Source organism: Arachis hypogaea, chromosome 13, assembly GCF_003086295.3.
Source record: "Arachis hypogaea cultivar Tifrunner chromosome 13, arahy.Tifrunner.gnm2.J5K5, whole genome shotgun sequence".
In the NCBI taxonomy this organism is placed as follows: Eukaryota; Viridiplantae; Streptophyta; class Magnoliopsida; order Fabales; family Fabaceae; genus Arachis; species Arachis hypogaea.
The window spans coordinates 115717662-115740343 of record NC_092048.1 but is presented as its reverse complement, the minus strand read 5'-3'; positions in this window follow the sequence as shown (position 1 = coordinate 115740343).

Here is a 22682-nt window from a genome sequence, read left to right as displayed (position 1 = left end):
CATTTGGGCTGTGTAATGCGCCTGCAACCTTCCAGAGATGCATGCTCTCTATTTTCTCTGATATGGTGGAAAAATTTCTGGAAGTCTTCATGGATGACTTCTCAGTATATGGAGACTCATTCAGCTCCTGTCTTGATCACCTGAAACTTGTTTTGAAGAGATGCCAAGAGACCAACCTAGTTTTAAACTAGGAAAAATGTCACTTTATGGTGACTGAAGGGATTGTCCTTGGGCATAAAATCTCAAACAAGGGGATAGAGGTGGATCAAGCAAAAATAGAGGTAATTGAAAAATTACCACCACCTGCCAATGTTAAGGCAATCAGAAGCTTTCTGGGGAATACAGGATTTTATAGGAGGTTTATAAAGGATTTTTCAAAAATTGCAAAACCCCTAAGCAATCTGCTAGCTGCTGACACGCCATTTGTGTTTGACACAGAGTGTCTGCAGGCGTTTAAAACGCTGAAAGCTAAGCTGGTCACAGCACCAGTTATTTCTGCACCAGACTGGACATTACCATTTGAGCTAATGTGTGACGCCAGTGATCACACCATTGGTGCAGTATTGGGACAGAGGCATGACAAGCTTCTGCACGTCATTTATTATGCTAGTCGCGTTTTAAATGATGCCCAGAAAAATTACACAACCACAGAAAAAGAATTACTTGCAGTGGTTTATGCCATTGACAAGTTCAGATCATACTTAGTAGGATCAAAAGTGATTGTGTATACTGACCATGCTGCTCTTAAATATCTACTCACAAAGCAGGATTCAAAACCCAGGCTCATCAGATGGGTGTTGCTTCTGCAAGAGTTTGATATAGAAATAATAGACAGAAAAGGGACAGAGAACCAAGTGGCTGATCATCTGTTCCGGATAGAGCCAGTAGAAGGGACGTCCCTCCCCTTTCTTGAGATCTCTGAGACCTTTCCGGATGAGCATTTATTTGCCATTCAGGAAACACCATGGTTTGCCGATATTACAAACTATAAAGCTGCAAGGTTCATACCCAAAGAGTACAACAGGCAACAAAAGAAAAAATTAATCACTGATGCAAAGTACTACTTGTGGGATAAACCCTATCTCTTTAAAAGATGTGCAGACGAAATAATCCGTAGGTGTGTTCCTAGAGAAGAAGCACAAAGGATCCTATGGCATTGCCATGGATCTCAATATGGAGGCCATTTCGGAGGTGAGTGAACAGCCACCAAGGTCCTCCAATGTGGCTTCTATTGGCCCACACTCTATAAAGATTCCCGAGAGTTTGTACGTAACTGTGACAGTTGCCAAAGGGCTGGTAATCTGCCTCATGGTTACGCCATGCCTCAACAAGGAATCTTGGAGATTGAGTTGTTTGACGTATGGGGAATTGACTTCATGGGACCTTTCCCACCATCATTCTCAAACACTTATATCCTGGTGGCAGTTGACTATGTATCAAAATGGGTTGAGGCCATTACCACACCCACCAATGATACTAAAACAGTGCTGAAGTTCCTCCAGAAAAATATCTTCAGCAGGTTTGGGGTCCCTAGAGTACTAATCAGTGATGGGGGCACTCACTTCTGCAACAAACAGCTTTACTCTGCCATGGTCCGGTATGGGATTCACCACAAGGTGGCGACTCTATATCATCTACAGACTAATGGACAAGCTGAAGTCTCTAACAGAGAGCTAAAAAGAATCCTAGAACGGACTGTAAATACCCGTAGAAAGGATTAGGCAAGAAGCTTGGATGATGCTCTGTGGGCATACAGAACAGCATTCAAGACTCCTATAGGGACCTCTCCATACCAACTGGTCTATGGTAAGGCATGTCACCTGCCCGTGGAACTGGAACATAAAGCCTACTGGGCAACCAGATTCCTGAACTTTGATGCCAAATTAGCTGGAGAAAAAAGATTGCTCCAGCTAAATGAGCTAGAGGAATTCAGATTCACTGCTTTCGAAAATGCCAAGCTTTATAAAAAAATAAAAAAAGTGGCATGACAGAAAGCTGTCATCTAGAATCTTTGAACCAGGACAAAAGGTTCTGTTGTTCAACTCTAAGCTCAGGCTATTCCCCGGGAAACTGAAGTCCCGGTGGAGGGGACCATATGTGATTACAAGTGTATCACCATATGGTTAAGTGGAGCTTCAAGATATTGATTCTGATAAGAAGTTCATTGTCAATGGACAGAGAATCAAGCACTATCTTGAAGGCAATGTTGAGCAAGAGTGCTCAAGGCTGAAGCTAGACTAAAAGCTCAGCAAGGTCCAGCTAAAGACAATAAAGAGGCGCTTGCTGTGAGGCAACCCAGCCATGGGGCATCAATCCTCTAAGCATTTTGCCCTATTTTTATTTTTATTTGTTTATATAAAGTTCATTGATAACAAGGTAAAGAATCAATTGCATAAGTTCACAGGGTTACAGAAGGATTCTGCACACAAAACATAGAAAAAGAGCTCACTGGCAAGAAAACGCCAGTAAAAGTCTGTTTTGGGCGTTCAACGCCCAACAGAAGCATCCACTGGGCGTTGAACGCCAGTAAGGATAGCCATCCGGGCGTTAAACGCCAGAAAGAAGCTCTTTTTGGGCGTTTAACGCCAGATTTACAGCATTCTGGGCGTTCAGAAAAACGCCCAGTAACAAAGGACTTCCTGGCGTTCAACGCCAGAAAGAAGCAGCAGCTGGGCGTTGAACGCCCAGGAGAGGCAGCATTTGGGCGTTGAACGCCCAAAACATGCAGCGTTTGGGCGTTCAAACGCCAGGATGGTGGGGAGGAGGTAAATTCATTTTTTCTTCATATTTTTCATTTTAATCTTAATTTTCATGCTTCAATTCATGATTTCTTGCATAAACATGTTAAGAACCCTGATTTCTAAAATCCCTAATTTCTAAAAACCTTACCTTAAAAATATCAAATGTATCTTAATCCATAAGCACAAACCCTCTTTTTCAAATTCAATCCAACTCTTTTTCAAATTTTCAAAACAAATCTATTTTTTCAACTAATATCTTTTTCAAATCTCCACATTATCTTTTTCAAAATCTAGATTTATCTTTCTCAAAAATTTTTCATATCTTTTCAATTTTAAACTATATCCTCTCTTATCATATCTTCTATCTTAACTTTTCCAAATAAATCTTTTTATCATATCTTTTCAAAATTTTCGAACCCACCCCCTCCTTTATATATGGGTTCGGCCTCCACCCTCCTCCATCAACAATTGCACCTAGCTCTCCTTCTATCCCTCTCCTTTCTTTTCTTTTGCTTGAGGACAAGCAAACCTCTAAGTTTGGTGTGTTTATCCGTGATCACTAAGAGCATGGCTCCTAAGGGAAAACAACCCACTTCAAGAGGCAAGAAAGAGAGCGTTCCAAAACCACTTTGGAATCAAGGGAAGTTTTTATCTAAAGAACATTCAGACCATTATTATAAAATAATGGGTCTAAGATCAGTGATCCCGGAAGTTAGATTCGATCTGAAAGAAGATGAATATCTGGAGATCCAGGAGCAAATTCGAATCAAGAACTGGGAGGTCCTAGCTAATCCTGAAACGAAAGTGGGAAGGAATATGGTCCAGGAGTTCTATGCTAATATGTGGCATACAGACAGGCAAAGACTATCTGGATCTGATATCTATGACTATCGAACCGTGGTCAGAGAAAAGATTATTCATACCCACCCTGACAAGATCAGAGAGATCTTAAAGCTGCCTCAGCTGAAAGATGATCCAGACTCCTTCAATAGGAGAATGATGAGAACAAACAAGAGCCTGGATAAGATTCTAGAGGACATATGCATCCCTGGAGCCAGGTGGACCACCAGCACGAAGGGTGTTCCTAATCAACTCAAAAGAGAAGATCTCAAACCAGTAGCCAGAGGCTGGCTGGACTTCATTGGGCATTCCCTGCTGCCCACTAGCAACCATTCTGAAGTCACTGTTAAAAGAGCAGTGATGATCCATTGCATCATGATGGGAAAAGAAGTGGAAGTTCATCAACTGATTTCAACTGAATTCTACAAAATTGCTAACAAAAATTCTAAAGAGGCCAGGTTGGCTTACCCAAGCTTGATTTCTCTGCTCTGCAAGGACACTGGAGTAAGGATGGGAATAGCTGAGTATATCTCAATTGAGAAACCAATCACCAAAGCATCAATGGAAAAACAACAAGCACAGGATGACCCCATCAAGAAGAAAACACAAGAATTTCTCCCAGAAATCCCTCAATCTGAATATTGGGAGTATCTTGAAACATCAGTTACCAAGATGCAAGAAGCTATGGAATAAATAATAAAGGAACAGAAGGAACAAAGTCAAATTCTTTGCTATTTGATTAAAGAACAGGAAGAGCAAGGGCGTGACTTGAGGGAATTAAAGTGCCAGAAGTTATCTCTTGAAGGACCAAGCACCCCACAGATCCAAGGAACATCTACTTCCCAGAACAAAGGTTGTTAAATTCCAATTTCTGCTTTAACTCTGTGATAGTTGTCGTTATAGGAGTTTACCTTAGGAGTCATATAGTAGTAATTAGTGTCTATTTTGATTTTATCTCCAATTAAGTTATAGTCTATTTTTCTCATCATCAGCAAACATGAATAAAATAGCAGATCTTTTGAATAAGAGGCAATAAAATTCGAGTTTTAATAAGAAAATTTCTAATTAGTAACATGTGGTGGCAATGCTTTCTGTCTTCTGAATGAATGCTTGAACAGTGCATATATCTTTTGAATTTGTTGTTTAAGACTGTTAAATATGTTGACTCTTGAAAGAATGATGAACATGAGACATGTTATTGATAATCTGAAAAATCATAAAAATGATTCTTGAAGCAAGAAAAAGCAGCAAAGAACAAAGCTTGCAGAAAAAAAAAAAGAAAAGCAAGCAGAAAAAGCCAAAAGCTCTTAAAACCAAAAGGCAAGGGTAAATAAAAAGGATCCCAAGGCTTTGAGCATCAGTGGATAGGAGGGCCTAAAGGAATAAAATCCTGGCCTAAGCGGCTAAACCAGGCTGTCCCTAGCCATGTGCTTGTGGCGTGAAGGTGTCAAGTGAAAACTTGAGACTGAGCGGTTAAAGTCAAGGTCCAAAGCAAAAAGAAGAGTGTGCTTAAGAACCCTGGACACCTCTAATTGGGGACTTTAGCAAAGCTGAATCACAATCTAAAGGGGTTCACCCAATTATGTGTCTGTGGCATTTATGTATCCGGTGGTAATACTGAAAAACAAAGTGCTTAGGGCCACAGCCAAGACTCATAAAGTAGCTGTGTTCAAGACTCATCATACTGAAATAGGAGAATCAATAACACTATCTGAATTCTAAGTTCCTATAGATGCCAATCACTCTGAGCTTCAATGGATAAAGTGAGATGCCAAAACTGTTCGGAAGCAAAAAGCTACTAGTCCCACTCATCTAATTAGAATCTGAGCTTCACTCAAAAACTCTGAGATATTATTGCTTCTTGACTTATTAGTCTTCTATTTTATTTGTCTAGTTGCTTGAGGACAAGCAACAGTTCAAGTTTAGTGTTGTGATGAGCGGATATTTTATACGCTTTTTGGGGTTAATTTCATATAGATTTTAGTATATTTTAGTTAGTTTTTAGTTTATTCTCATTAGTTTCTAGGCAAAATTTATATTTCTGGATTTTACTATGAGTTTGTGTATTTTTCTGTAATTTCAGGTATTTTCTGGCTGAAATTTAGGGAGCTGAGCAAAAATCTGATTCAGGCTGAAAAAGGACTGCTGATGCTGTTGGATTCTGACCTCTCTGCACTCAAAATGGAATTTCTGGAGCTACAGGAGTCCAAATGGCGCGCTTCCAATTGCGTTGGAAAGTAGACATCCAGGGCTTTCCAGAAATATATAATATTTCATACTTTGCTCAAGGATAGATGACGTAAACTGGTATTCAACGCCAGTTCCATGCTGCTGTCTGGCGTCCAGCGCCAGAAACAAGTTACAAAGTGGAGTTCAACAGGTTACAACCTAGCGTTGAACGCCCAAAACAGCCCAAGCACGTGAGAAGCTTTAGTCTCAGCCCCAGCACACACCAAGTGGGCCCCAGAAGTGGATTTCTGCACTATCTGTCATAGTCTACTCATTTTCTGTAAACCTAGGTTACCATTTTAGTATTTAAACAACTTTTAGAGATTTATTTTGGATCTCATGACATTTTAGATCTGAACTTTGTACCTTTTGATGGCATGAGTCTCTAAACTCCATTGTTGGGGGTGAGGAGCTCTGCTTTGCCTCGATAAATTAATGCAAGTATCCCTGTTTTCCATTCAAACATGCGTGTTCCTATCTAAGATATCCATTCGCGCCTAATTATGGAGAAGGTGATGATCCGTGACATTCATCAGCTTCCTCAATCTATGAACGTGTGTCTGACAATCACCTCCGTTCTACATCAGATTGAATGAATATCTCTTAGATCCCTTAATCAGAATCTCCGTGGTATAAGCTAGAATCCATTGGCAGCATCCTTGAGAATCTGAAAAGTCTAAACCTTGTCTGTGGTATTCCTAGTAGGATTCTAGGATTGGATGACTGTGACGAGCTTCAAACTCGCGAGTGTTGGGCGTAGTGACAGACGCAAAAGGATAGCGAATCCTATTCCGGTATGATCAAGAACCTACAGATGATTAGCCGTGCGGTGACAGTGCACCTGGACCATTGTCACTGAAAGGAAGGATGGTAGCCATTGACAACGGTGATCCTCCAACACACAGCTTGCCATAGGAGGGACGTGCGTGCGTGAAGAAGAAGATAGGGAGAAAGCAGAGATTCAAAGGACAAAGCATCTCCAAAACTCCAACATATTCTCCAATACTGCACAACAAGTATTTAATTCGCACTCCTTTATTTTCCATTATTTAAACTGATAAACATAATTGACTTTCTGACTAAGATTTACAAGATAACCATAGATTGCTTCAAACCAACAATCTTCGTGGGATTCGACCCTTACTCACGTAAGGTATTACTTGGACGACCCAGTGCACTTGCTGGTCATGTGTGCGAAATTGTAAGAGAGTAACAATTTTGTGCACCAGTAGCTTACCCTCTCGGTCATGGGGAACTTGTAAGGTATTTTCATCTTCTTCATCCTCAAGTTCTCCCTCTCTTGAGCTTTTTTCATCAATAAGATCTTCCTTGGTCTCACGGTGGTTGCCTATCTTGTGCTCATCCTATCCTCCACTCTCAACAAGGTTTTCACCCCCATCAATGGATTCCTCCATAGGTAGAATTGGTTGAAAGTTTATCTCTTCAAGTGGTTTGCCTTCTTGTGGGGTTATAGCATCAAGGCTAGACTTTAAAGTTGATAGAGGCGGCAAGTGTGGATCACTAGGCGTCCCAAGTTGTGAAGGAGCAAGGGTGTGAGGGGTGAGATGAGGAGGTGTTAGACGGGACAAGACTTCGGCAAGAGTTGCCATGCAATCATCTTAATTTCTTTGAAATTCTCGCTGTTCTTGGATGAGGGCTTGAAATTTGTGCTCCTCTTGAGAGAGGTGGATGGGAGTGGGATGGTGATGGAAGCTAGGTTACCCCATATATGGCAACGGGTAGGTTGGTTGAGAAAAGGTTGGTGGTGGGAATGGTAAAGGAGCTTGAGGGTACAATGGTTGTGCCTCATGTAGAGGGAATGGAGCGTGAGCATATGGATGGAAAAAATTGTAATGATGAGGTATTCCACTTGGTGTGAGAGGTTGATAGACATTAAGATCACAGGGTCCTTGTTGCCAAAGATTTCTTGCTTGTGACCCTTCTTCGAATTGGCCTCCCATACCTCGATGTGAACTAGTGTTGGAATTGTTACCCCCTACAACATGATAACAACCGGACTCCAGGAAAAAAGGGTGATAACTCATGATGGAAAAGAAATATAAAGCTCAACAATACTAATAGAAGCAATAGATAAATGAATATATAATCTAATTATATCTATTTACCTAGAACTAAACAATCAAGAATGTTAGTTACTATCACTACTTAGGTAGAGGCGCCATCTACAAATCAGTGCCAAGTAGCAAACAAAAACCAAATATTCACATTATTCACATATTAACAACAACCAAAATTATAGCACTCATTGCACTTAAAGTGGATCCCCGGCAACGGCGCCAAAATTTGATATTGGCGGGATTGCACCGTCGATCTAGGTTTTTACAAATTAGAATTCTATCGTTGAAAGTATAGCCTAGACCAACGATCAATCCCCAAATCAAATTGTTCAATCCAAAGAATATGGCACAATTCAAAACCAATTAAATTCCGAGAGTTTCAATTCCCGGATCGTCTCCCAAGGACACTTGAGACCAATGAGTGTACAATCTTAGTTGTGAGGATCATGGGGTTTGCAATAAAGAGATGAACATATAAAGCAATAAAGAAACATGCAAAATTGTAATAAATGAACTAATAAAGAAATCAATGAAGTAACTATGCAATATAGACAAGTAAAGTGTAAAAGGAACTAATGTAAATGTGTATGAAGAAATTGAAGCATAAAAGTCCTCTTGGCTTGGAGTGAGCTAAAGGTCCTTTCCTTGTTGGAACCACAACTATGCCAACTAGAATGGAATCTTACTTGATTAACCCTCACATCGGAGAGAAAGTTAAATGAGCATAAATGTTCTTAACCCACAAATCCTAAATTACTTGTTAATTGCCTTAGCAACAACATAGCGTTAGTGGGAACAAGAACAATTAACAATTCAAGATTAACACTAAATGTTGGACATTCCAACTCTAGGAACCTAATTGCTCACTTTTTCCAAGCCAAGAGATAGAAAACAAGCCCAAAATCATACTTGACATTTTGTCAAACACTTGGTGGGCAAAAACCTTAAACATGGAAAAAATGAGAAAAAGCTTGACACCAAAAGCAACAAATGATCTCAATCGACAATAACAACTCAAGAAAGCATAGAACAATCATCAATCATCAAATTCATCAACAAGAAATAGAAATTGCAAAGGAAAATTGAAATTGAACTATAACTTGAATTATAAGAAAGTGTAAGAACAATATAACTATAAAGAGTAGTAATAAAGAGATACTTACAATGAGAATTAGCAAAATCCAAGATCAAAAATGAAAATGGCACTTGAATGTAAAACCCTAGTATAAACCCTAGTAAAGAAGATGATGAAAAACTTATAGAAAAACTATACTAAAGCTATCTACTACTACTCCTAAGCTACCCTAATGTTATGCTATGTTATGGTCTTCATTTTCCATTCCTTATGAGCTAAATGGCTTTAGAAATGGACCTCTAAACCTCCAAAATCGCGAATCACGTGAGATTTTAATGAAGGCATGTGCGTCCACCTGTGCGGACGCACAGACGTGTTCGTTCACACACTCTGCGAAAAATCCCGACCTGTGCGTATGCACAGGAAGTCATGCACACGCACACTAGACGATGCTTAGATGGAACGCGCGACGCGCACAGTGCGGCTCACGCGCACGCGTGGCTTTGATTTGATGGCTGTGCATACGCACATATATCTGTGCGTCCGCACACTAGGCTGAGCTCTTCTCCTTTGATTATTCATGCTTCCTCCACTTTGAATGCTCTTCTTCCATTTTCTACAAGCCATTCCTGCCTTATACCTCTCAAATCACTCACAAATAACATCAAGGCATCGAATGGGAGGTAAATGGAATAAAATAAATCAAATTAGGCACAAAAGAGCATGTTTTCATAACCAAGCACAAACTAGGAGGAAAGTTCAAATGCATGCTATTTAGTGGAATAAGTGCAAGTTTATATGATGAAATCCATTCAATTTCAACCAAAAATCATCATCAAATATGGATTCATCACTATCCTGACTTAACCCAATGGGCTTTGTCCTTTTTTCCTTAGTTAGAACTTGATGAACTCTTCATGTATGAGTGCTGCCAAGTTCTCAAAGTTCTCCTTGAGCTTCTTTGCACGTGCTCTAGTGATGGGACCCTTCAAAAGTGTGAAATTTTTATTCTACTCTTTTACCTTAGAATGCCCCGATTGTTCTCCCGAGCATGTATCATTCCCTCTTTCCTAAAAAAGATTTGTCCTTAAATCTGTATTCATATCAAAAGGAGAGAGATCAGAAATATTGAAAGTAGTTGAGACATTATACTCACCTGGTAGGTCAATCTTGTAGGTGTTATCATTGATCTTCTCAAGCACTTAGAATGGGTCATCTTCTCTAACATCAAGTTTAGACTTCCTTTGAGTAGGAAACATTCTCTTTCTCAAATGAACTCAAACCCAATTTCTTAGTTCGAAGACTATATGCTTTTTACCCTTATTTATCATTTCAATCGTGACTTTGTTCTTCTTCTTAATCAGGTCACAAGTCTTTGCATGTATTGCTTTAACCTTCTCACTCTTACTTGCTCCATCTAAGTTAAGAAGATCACTCAAAGGTAAAAGCATTAAATCCAAAACAGTTAGAGGATTAAAACCATAGACAAGTTCAAAGGGTAAAAAATCAGTAGAAGAATAAACTGTCCTATTATAAGCAAACTCAATAAAAGGTAAACAATCTTCTTAAGTTTTCAAATTCTTACTAAAAACAGCATGCAATAAGGTACCTAATGTTTTATTTACCACTTTAGTTTAACCATCAGTTTGAGGATAACAAGTGATGGAGTATGATAATTTTGTTCCCGACTTATTCCATAACACTTTCCAAAAGTGACTCAAGAATTTTACATCACGATCCGAAACTATAGTTTGGGAAACACCATGTAAGTGCATAACCTCTGTAAAGAACAAATCAACAATATTTGTTGTATCATCAGCTTTATGGCATGTAATGAAATGAGCCATTTTACTAAATATGTCTACCACAATAAAAATACTATCTCGACCTCTCCTAGTTCTAGACAAACAAAGAACAAAGTCTATAGATGAATGAAAGTAGAATTCTTTGGATTAACTTTTTCAAATCAAAGTGGTCTAACCTATAGGATAAAATTATTGAATTTATTTCTCTCAGAGTTGAGCTTCTATTAAGTTTTTGATGATCCTGATTGCTACTCCAATACGTGTTGTTTTGTTATTTTGAAAATCAAAGACTCCAGTAATCCTAGTACTTCCTCCAACACGCATTGAACTATAAGTTTTAGACTGCCATTAACTTGGATCTTACACATACAAATTCACACAATAAAAGTACTTTACAATTATCATCAAGTAGATATCCTCCAAAAGAAAATTTTTATTTTTTTAAGATAAATTCATAACATATCCACTATGATCTAGTATAGGAAGTCAAGTCTGAGTCTCTCCACAATGCTTATGTTTGTCAATTCTAAGGATCTCCAATCGTTTTGCCTTTTTAAACCTATGTTCTTTTCTCCAAAGATTTAAAGTCTTTTTTCATGCTTCACTCCACTAAACCACCCTGTTTTAAAAATTTCTTATATTCCTAATTTTTCAAGTAGCTTATATAATTGCAAACATAGATTTATCCATCTTCTTTTTTCTAACTTACATACTTCTAATTCACACCAAGCCTAAAAAATATTTCTAATATCTCCTGAATTTGTCCAACTAGTTTCACCTCATCTTAAAACTCTACACTAGGACTTATAAACAAAATTACAGTGTATAAATAAATAATTTACATCTTTATCATTTATACACAAAAATTACAAGTCACCTCATTAGAACTTATGATATTTAGCCTTACAAATCTTTTCTTGGTGTTTAATCTTACTAGGATTGCAAACTATGTCATCATCTCCACTCTCAAAGGTGTCGTCCCATTCCAAATGTTGTTAAATAGGTGTTTTGGTTCTGAAAATAACTTTAGAATCTTTATTAGCAAAACATAATTTAAACTTAGTAAGAATATGTGGACAACGATAAGATGGAGCTAGAAATATACAGGGAGAATTTAATGCTTAAAAAGTTTGATCCTGAATAAAAATGCTTGTACTTTTTATATTCATTGTTTTGCTCACCAATTTCAATTAGCGTTGTAATTATTACAAAAAAAAGGTTAAAACTGCACTTATTTTTAATTTGCTTGCTAGTTTGTGTAATATTGTTGGAATGTTTTGTAAACATAAAGACATGCTTCGTAAAATTCAAATACAAAAGGTCATAATTATCAAATCGAGTCGAAAATCGACCCGATCAAATTACTGAATTATTATATTAATGGTTCAACCGATAAATTACTGATCGAATCGTTTAACCCGATAATAATTAAATAAATTTATAAAATTATATAATAAAATCAAAATTTAAATAATAAAAATAAAAATACAATATTTACTAAATACTTTTTTTATATAATATATAATCTGTGCATTATTAGTACTAATAACTAGAGTAGTGGCCATCAGTAGTTTTATAGGATATATAAAATTATTAGCACCATATTTTTTAAGAGGCTATTTAGCTTACTAACATTGGAGGTGGCATGTTCAAAATCTTGCCATGGTGCTTTTGGAATTAATTCCACATTTTATTATTTTGATGTCTTAAAAATCCCACATCACATAAACAATCCACGGTTAAGCTACAAGAAGGATCATTTGCTTCAGATATAAAGAAAAATCATGTGGTTGCTGCAGGTCCATTAGTAAGCCCCTTTTTGAAGTCTCTCTTGGTGTTCTTATTGTGATCCAACATGCTTCCAGTCTATCGATGGAGGCGTGCGGATAACATTGACTTGTCGGGTCAATCAATCTGGTTTTTACATTGGGTTTGACTGGGTTGAACAAATTTGACCAATTTTTTATGGGTTTATTACACGAATGGTTAAGAACTTAGATCGGATCGGTACAATGTCTATTTCACTGGTTTTTCTATCAAATCAGCCAGTCTAATCTAGGTTTGATAACTATGCAAAAGGCAATTGTTTCATTATAAAATAGAGATACTTCTAGTAAGCGTCACTTAAATAAAAAAACTAGAATTGAAAAGAACAAGTGATACTTTATGGGGCTCACATTATGATAAAATACTTAACTTGATTTTTATTTTTTCTTTCGTAGTAGAAATTCTTGAAGTCATTGTAGAAGATGAAAATAATCTAGAACAAAGAGTTGAAGCATGCCAATTAATTATTGAATTATATTCAATCTTTTGAATTTGTATTCAATTTACATTTTGATGAAAAGTATATTGGGAGTTACTAACGAGTTGTCTCAAACTCTACAAAGAAGTGATCAAGACATTATAAATACTATAATATTAGTTAAAGTGTTTAAGCAACGACTGCAAAGTATAAGAGATGATGGTTGACATCTTTTACTTAATGAAGTTTCACTATTTTGTGATAGTCATAATATTTAGGTTAAGTACTTTTTTCGTCCCTATCGTCTTGGGTCAAAATCAAAATCGTGCTCGACTTTTTTTTCTTATTAAAATCATCCTCAACGTTACTAAACATTTTAAAACCATCCTTTTTTAAAATTTTAGACTAAGATACCGTTCATCATCATCTTTCCCCTTTACCCTCCTCACTCCACTGTTTACCTCAGCCTCCGCCCTACTCCACTTTCTCCAGTCTCCATCCAAATCTTCAACAACAACAACACCAACTATTTTTTTAATTTCAAAAAAATCAAACAGAGCTAACACAGAATCAACAACAACAATATATTCATATTCAAAAATCTATCAACAACAACACCACATTCAAATTCAAGACAGAAAATTTAAAATTTCAGTCCTTCAAACTCAAGAGAGAGAACGCAGAAAAGAGAGAAGAGAGAAAAAAGAGAGAAGAGGAAAACTCAGAGAAGAGGGGTGGTGTTGCTGCCGTCCGTCGCCATCGCGGTTGAAGGAAAGATGAGGAAGAAGCGACGGCACGGAAAGCTACTGCCATCACCGTCATAGCTGTGGCTGAGGAGAGGACAAATTGAGCGAGGGGGAAGAGCAGAGCCCCTCACCACCAGCAGCTCGACGACGGTGATGGAGCTCGACACCGACAGAGCAACTCTCCGCCGTCATTCTTTCCTGTCGTCACCTCCTCCTTCTTCCCTTCCTTTCTTCTCCCTCTATTCCTCTCTCTCTCTCTCTCTCTCTCTCTCTCTCTCTCTCTCTCTCTCTCTCTCTCTCTCTCTCTCTCTCTCTCTCTCTCTCTCTCTCTCTCTCTCTCTCTCTCTCTCTCTCTTATCATGATACAACGGCGACGGTGACGGCAGTGGTCACACTCTTCCCTGACGTCACCTCCCTCTTCTTCCTTTTCTTTTCTTTCTTCTTCCTCTCTGTTTCTCTCTTCTTTTATTTTGTGTCTTTTGTTTTCTTTTTTTTTGTTTTTCTATTTTAGGTGGGAGGGGTGGGGGTAAGGGGTGGGATGGGGTGGGGTGGTTTATTTTCTTTTTTAATATTTTTTATTTTTGTTTAAGGATAAAATTGTCCAAAAAAATGTTGTTTATGGACAAAAGGATGATTTTATAATGTTTTGTAATGTTAAGGATGATTTTAATAACAAAAAAAGGTCGGGGACAAAGTTGATTTTCACCCTAGACCTTAGGGACAAAAAAAGTACTTAACCCTAATATTTATATTCCAAATATGAATGATATATTTATAACACAAGGGAGATCAAGGCACAAGATTAAAAAAGTCTCAAATTTGTATTATTTTTAAGTAAATTATTTTATCAAGTAGTTGATAGATAATTTCAAGAGTTTAACACTTGTTTTACAAAGGTAAATACTGAGTTACTTATTTGATAAGAAGAAGTTGATTTGTTTACCTGAGTGTTATCCACATGAGTTCTCTTTTACTCAACTTTTGGCACTTGATAGTCAACTTAAAATTTTTATATTAAGTATGCGTCTTGAATATCAATTCTTAAATATAAATGGAATTAGTGGACTATCTCAAAAGTTAGTTGAGACAAAAAAAAACATATTGTTTATCCATTAGTATTTCTCTTGTTGAAAGAACATTTTTTCTATCATGAATATCACTACAAGAAAAACGTTGAGTACCGTCAGATAATTTGTGTTATTCTGACGGATTATTTATTTAATTTGTCGGTAATTACTGTAAAAAAAATTCCCTCGGTAATTTTGGAGTTCCATTATATTCTTTCCCGCCTAATTACTGTCAGATACTGCTCCTAGTAAATCTGACGATAAATTCAATTTTTATTTATTTTTTTACATAATAGGTGGTCAAATTTTTTCATTTAAATTTATTTTTTTGTACAATTAATAGTCAAATTCTAAATACTAGAAACCAAATATGGTAAATTAAATATAAAATATAAAAAAATTAATAGTCTAAAAGGTAGAATATACAACGAAACAGTGTACAACAAAACTCTAATAACTAAAGATCCTAATAGTCGTCGTCATCATCGTCATCATCCCCCTGGTCTTGCTGAGGCGGCAGACTATGTGGTGATGCAGGTGCCCCTGTAGCAACATAGCTGCCATTGGCTTGCATCTGATCTAGGTACACCGCCATCTGTTGCTCCATCCGCTAAAACCGCTCTAGCTATTGCCTCTACTCCAGCCTGAAAGAATCTGTGTCTGAGACACGTGTGAGGATCTTCTAATACTTCTCCTTAGACTGCTGCAGCTGCTGAGCCTGTTGGTAAAGGCTACGGGTGAGCTTTAGCACCTGCTCCCTCAAATATAATTGACGTCATCTTTGGGATTGACAGGCCGGCTGGTGGTAGAGGCGGATGAATGTCTCGGTGTGGAGGTACGGAGGTTACGATAAAGAACGATCCCAATCCATAGACTCAGTTCTTGTATGGCTCAGACGCGGTCTTGCGCAAAATCGTATTAGGATCAACTTTAGCTATAGCGGAGTTGTCGCCATCATCTCGAGTCTGCTGAGATTGCTGGGTTGCGGCCTTCGCCAATCTCTGCATGTAGGACTCCTGTTAATACATGTTATAATTAGGATTGCAGTTAATTGAAAATTAAACTTTGTACCTTATGATGTTTACTCACATAATGATCTGTAGCCCACTGATAAGCAAATCTCTCATTATTCTCCTTCAAGGTGTGGGTGTTCTTGAATATCTCTGCCATTGTCACATCAGGAGTCAACTACTTAGACTACGTAGAATGAAACAACATTTTAAATCAAGTTATAATGACATTATATTTCAGAAACAAAATGAACTTAATAATAAATTGAAACAAATTACATACCAACCTGGCCTTTATCTTTATAAAAGTCGCTGACCCACTAGTATACTTTGACAACTTGGCCATACTCTGTTAGCTCTGTTTGTGAGACGGTGACACTTGAACCCTAATCAATCTCCCAATGGATGTACAATGCCTTCTTAAGGTCTTGGCGGAGCCAAATAGTGAGGTGATCGTGCTGCTCACGTACTTCCTCCATCATCTGTTGCAGCCACCTAACCATCTAACGGTCGAAGATCTTCCTGATCATGACATCGTGCGTCTTGTCCCATATAAATTTTTCCTGCACAGAGAACATTTAGCACTAGTTAATTGAAATTAAATACATAATTAAATAAAATAGAAGATATAAACTAAGTAAGGTTTGAATAAGTAGAGTTTTGACTGTCCACTTCTAAAACCATCGTCTCTGGTCTCAGCAGGGATCTTCGTGTAGCTCAGCCACAGATGGTCGTACATTAGCTTGATGACATTAGTACACTCCTGTGCATATGCATTGTTATTTGGCGCAAACCTATCAATAAAAAACTTAAGATTAGTAGTTTACTAAAAAATTATTTGAAGTAATCTATAAACTTCAATTATATTTATATTTTTTAGAAATTTCGACAGAGTTTCATCTATAAATAGAATACGCCACAAACTCTATCTATCAACAATGAACCCTTGAAGGTTGTAGAAGGCTTAGAGAAGGGGGGTTGAATCTATGACCTTCTTTTTATTTTAATGAAATAGCCTTTTAAAACAAACTTTCAATTCTGATTCTATTTGAACTCAGCAGCGGAAAATTTATGAGATAATTTTGTTTTGTCTCATGAATATCAGAAAACAGAATAGAGAAGGGAAGAGAGAAGCTGACACCATCATGTATCCTGGTTCGGTTGCCTTGTGCTATGCAACCTACATCCAGTCTCCACCACAACAGTGGTGGAATTTTCACTATAGTTAAAGTATTACATACACCAATTCCACAGGATTGACACAATCCTTTCTCTCTCAAGTTCTAACCTAACTTGACCTGGTAATGCTAATACCTAACTCTTCACTCTTAGTGCTCACCCAACTAAGAAAGGAGTACCTCACTGGTACAAGATACAAGACACAGAATCAACCTAAAGAAATCTGAAATCACTCTAGGCTTTTCACTCAAGTGTATCACTCTGCCTCTTTTCACTCTTAGGCTTTTACTTGAGCTCTCTCATTCTGCCTTTTACCTCAAGAAATTACAGAAAGATAAACATTAAAAAGAAAATTACAATCTGTAAAACATGAAGGAGATTAATGCTTTAACAGCCTTTTTACTATGTGATGAACCAGATTTGCTTGCCTCTGATTTAGTTCCTCATTCTGGCGGAATGCTCCTTTGACTAGGAAGCATTGTCCAAGTTGATGAACTTCTTCAGAGAAATCTTCTCAGAACATAAACCTCAAAACTCTGGTTATCTCTCCTTGGATTCTGAATAATAAAAAAAAATATTCTTTTGTATCTCCTTGCATATTGCTAAGTTGCTTTCTCCTAGGTTAACCCTCGAGCTGTGTGCTTCACTAACTCACTTTTTTACTTTCTCCAGTTAATCCCCAAATTAGAAGTTTGAGTCTGACCTTCTTTCTTGACTGAAAGCCTCAGGACAGCTTTGACACAAAATTTTAATGGTAAACCCAGATCTGAACCATTAAAATACTACTTGGTCTCCAAGACACACATTTGACCATTGTTATAGCAGAGCTTAACAAAGATCACTTACTTCATTTATCCCAATTCGGAGTGGCAAAGAATTGAGGAAGAGGAGAAGAAAGCAATATGCATGCAAGAGGAAATAAGTTACCTTTAACCTCTGCCTTAGCCTAAGATGGGTTGATTTTGGTGATTAGACCTTAACCTTTTGCTTAGCCTTTCTCTTTCTTTTCTTCTTTGCTGAATAGCTTAGGAACTAAGCTTTCTCTCTCTTCTCTATGTTCTGTCCGAAGTGACAAAAGGTGAACGTTGCTTTTGGTGAAAGCAATTTGGAGGGATTTGCTTGAGAGATGAAATCGGGCTTGGGTTGGTTCTTTTCAAGTTCAGCCTGTTTGCTTTCTATTCATCACCTTTGGGCTTTTATTGTTTTGTAGCCACCAGCTTTGGTTTTATTTTCCATCTTATTGGGCTGCTGCTTTGTTTTTCTTTGGCCTGCAACACTTAATCAAATTCAATTAAAAACTAATTGGTTAATTAGCCCAATAAAATAATGTTTGTCATCATCAATTAATTTAGTTAATTTCTTAACTCAACAACCCTAAACAATTCAAAAAATAAACCAATATGGAATTATATGACTTAAGAAGCAATATTCATCAACAATCAAGTAGTATGCATATAAAACTAAATATCTTAACAACCTAAATCCATTTACCTAAATCTAACCGATCTTAACAACCCAAATCCACTAAAACTAAAAAATTGAGTGTAACTAAAATCAAACTAACGAACTAAAATAGTATGCATATAAAAGACTTAAAATAGTACTCATGCTGTCAAACTATCAAGCTAAATCATCATCCGTACGATGGAAGTTGGTGGAGGGCCATCTGACTTGGATCCGTGAGAGAATTCTTAAACCGCGGTGTCTATCGCTGGAGACATCGTCGTCGTCAAAACAGTGGGCTGCTGAGCGGATGGAGGTGGTGGAGGAGTCCACTCTGGTGAAGCAGCCGGATGACTTCCCAGTTGCAAGGGTGGTGCAGCAGCAGGAGCCACATAGTTGGAAGTAGGGACCATTATGAACGGTTGATCCAGTGCACCCATTGCCTGTGACGTTCTAGTGAATTCAGAGTTGAAGACGATGACCGAGAAGTCCCAGGGGTACCAGTAGACACCCTCCCACTACCATGACCACGAGGCCAATTCGTGACACCTCTACCTGTCGTCATGTCTGAAAAGAACATACGAATTAAATTTAAATTTGTATCCATTAACTTTCACTAAAACTTTCAAAAATATAATTCTTTACTTATAATTAATCAAATTAAAATCTTATAAAATTCAAATTTGCAACAACAATTTCTGTCATTCTTATTTTTCATTTTCATTCAAAACGATATAAAAATTTTGACAAAACCTCTCCTAAAATTCATATTTTTCCACCTTTTAAGGTTCCATCCAAATTAAATATCTCTCAACCCTACTCAACTTTTTAAATATCAAACAATTTACTCAACATAAATTTTCTTGATTTGTTATCTTTAATTTTCTTGAAGTTATTAATTTTTTCAATCATTAAGGCAACAAATGAGGGTTCAAATCCTAATCCACCCACCAAGAGGCTTCAAGCATTGTTAGTTTGTTACTAATAAATTTTAGTTGTAGAGCTATTAATCCTTTTTTAATCTTTAATCAACTTCAACTCAATCATTTAAACAAACTTCAAGAACATAAATCATAATACCTAAAACGTTAATCAACTCAAAAACTCAAATCATAATACTAATTAACAACTAAAACCTAATTAATCCTAAATTTAACAAAAAATAAACAGAAAAATTAATTAGAAAATGATCATATTATCGGAGAAGGGAGACAGGTGCCTGGAGGTGGCTACTGGTGGTCGCCGGAACGTCAACAGCTATTGCTGGAGGCAGAGAGAGCAACGACGACAAAATGCTAGTGGTGGCCGACGCTATAGGAGCAGCTGACAGAAGTCGTTGGGAGAGAGAGAGAAAGAGAGAGAGAGAGAGAGAGAGAGGAGGCGAGAGGGGCGTTAGAGGGGCTATCGGAGAGGGCTGTTGAGGGAGAGATAAGAGGTTATAGAGAGAGAGAGAAAAGGAGGCGAGATGGTGAGGAGAGAGAGAGAGAGATTCGAAATGAGGGGAAAGAAGGTTTGTAGTTCGAATTTAGGGCACAATTACCGTCAGATTTACCGGTAAATATATCCGGCGGTAAAGTTTCACCGTTCTCCAAAACGCAATGTTTCACTAATCCATAATGCACGTGCCAATTACTTTTTTACCTCCAAATATCACCAACGAATTTAACATCAAAAAATAGAAGTCGACGGTATTTTTTTTGACGAATTTATTGTCAAATCCGTCGATAAATTCCGATGCTAATGTCCGACCATAAATTTGACGATAAATTTTTTGGTACTCAACATTTTTTTTGTAGTGCATCATATAGAATCGACTTCATTATCAAATGATAGATGAGTGGTTGAATGATTATTTGATTATATATATAAAAAGAGATGTTCAATCAAATTGATAATAAAATAATTATTTAATATTTTTAAAACATAAAAATAAAAAAAATACCTTTAAGATTTTAAAAAAATATTAGCAATAATGTAATTTTTTATATTTAAATAACTAATATATACTTATATTTTATGATTTAAATTTAATATATTTTTTAATAATAATATTTATTATTTTTATCTCCTAACATAAATGGCTGCACTACTCATACCGTTGTATGAGTTTTACCGGTATACATTGACAATACAAATTGTTTTATATATTGTTAGCCATTAGAATACAATGATTTGTCAAAAGAATTTACTATAACATCAAATATGATAGTATATAATTAGATAACACTAAGAAACTATAATTATTGTTGTACATTAAATTCATTCGTTATAGGCCCTACTTATCCATTAAATCCAAATAAAATCATAGAGAAATCTCTATGCTATCCAATTTGGCATTCAATCTGGAACTAATTTGTAATTGTAATAAGTCTAGGATATAAATTATAAGAGTATTTTAGTTTTACTCTCATTTTATTTTGGATCTGATTAAATGTCATATAAATATTTATAAAATTATATATTATAAAATTTAATTTAAAATTTAATGTGAAATTTGTCATTTCCATATTTATTTTTATTTTAAGTTAAACTTAAATTATTTTTAATTATTTCAAAAGCTAAAAAAAGAGGAAAGTATCGTTTTTGTTCCCAACATTTAGGATAAGTTCTAAAGTTGTTCTTAACGTTTCAACCGTCCTAAGTCCCTAACGTTTTAAAATTGGTTCAAAGTTGTCCTGCCGTTAGAGATCCGTTAATAGAATTGACGGCGGGACAAAATTGAGACGATTTTGAAACGTTAGGGGTTTAAATAGAACGAAAACGTTGAGGACAAAAACAATACACAGAAATAAATTTTAATTTTATCCTTCAATAATATCAATTTTTTACTGTATATAATATTCAATTATTTTTAATCACATCTAAGTAAATTATACTTAATCACACTAGCTACTTTCATTCTAAATAATTTTTTTTTATAACTTTAAGTGTAAAATTATAAAAAAAATAAATTTATTTAGAATGAAAGTAATGTGATTAAGTGTAATTTACTTAGATGTGATTAAAAAATAATTGAATACTATATACAGTAAAAAATTGATATTATTGAAGGATAAAACTAAAATTTATTTCTATGTAATGTTTTTAATTTTTATCCCTAACGTTTTGGTCCTATTTAAGTCCTTGAAGTTTCAAAATCGTCTCAATTTTGTCCCGCCGTCAATTTTGTTAACAGATCTTTAATGGTAGGACAATTTTGAAATGTTAGGGACTTAAATAGGACTATTGAAATGTTAAGGACAACTTTGGAACTTACCCCAAAAGTTGAGGACAAAAACGATACTTTACTTCTAAAAAAAATAAAATTTTGTGATTATTGAGAATTTTGTGCATTTAGATTAAAAAATAAATTAGAATTTTATAAATAATTACAAAAAAACTTACATTAAATTGATTTAGATTATTTTTTTTACCAAATTGATAAGAAACTGACAAAAAAATAGAATAATAAAATATAAGAGTACAATTGAATATATCTAATTTATTTGAATATATTTTGATTGAGTTCTTTTACAACGTTACAATAATAATATTATAATAATAATATTACAATGTTCATTTAATAAGTTTAATAAATTATACAAATAACAATATATTACTAATTTTTCGTAAAAATTAATACTCAATGCAAATTTTAATTTTTAATCATTTTAATTATTATAGAAGTCAAAAGTAATACCTAAAATTAATTCTATTAGAATCGTTCTAAGAGAGAATATAGAATAACAACACATATACTAAACATTACGAACAACAAATTAAAAAAAAATATTAAATTAATTTTAAAATTTAAATTTTTAATTAATTAAATATTTTAAAATTTGAAAATTTAAAATTAGCATCGCTAAACTTATGCACACCACTTACGGGTCATCTCATCACACCGTAACAACTTTTCCGACCTTTGCCACGCAACCACCACAGTGTCCTGCCGGTCCACATCCACATTTTGCCATTGCCGCTGGAGGCAACTTTGACTTAAGATGCTTGTCCATTCGAGATTGCTGCAGTCCCACGATACCCGTGCAGCTGCAGCCACTGCTGTTTTGCGACATGGTGGGATAAGCCAATTTATTGTTACATCCGATAGAAAATATTAAAAAAAAACCCTACGAACTGAAGAACCTGCGCGTTACTGTGTCAATGATATTGCTGTAGTTGGCGGTGACAGCGGAATATAGGCGGCGGTGGGACCGACTCAGGGCTAGTGTACCGACACCTTTG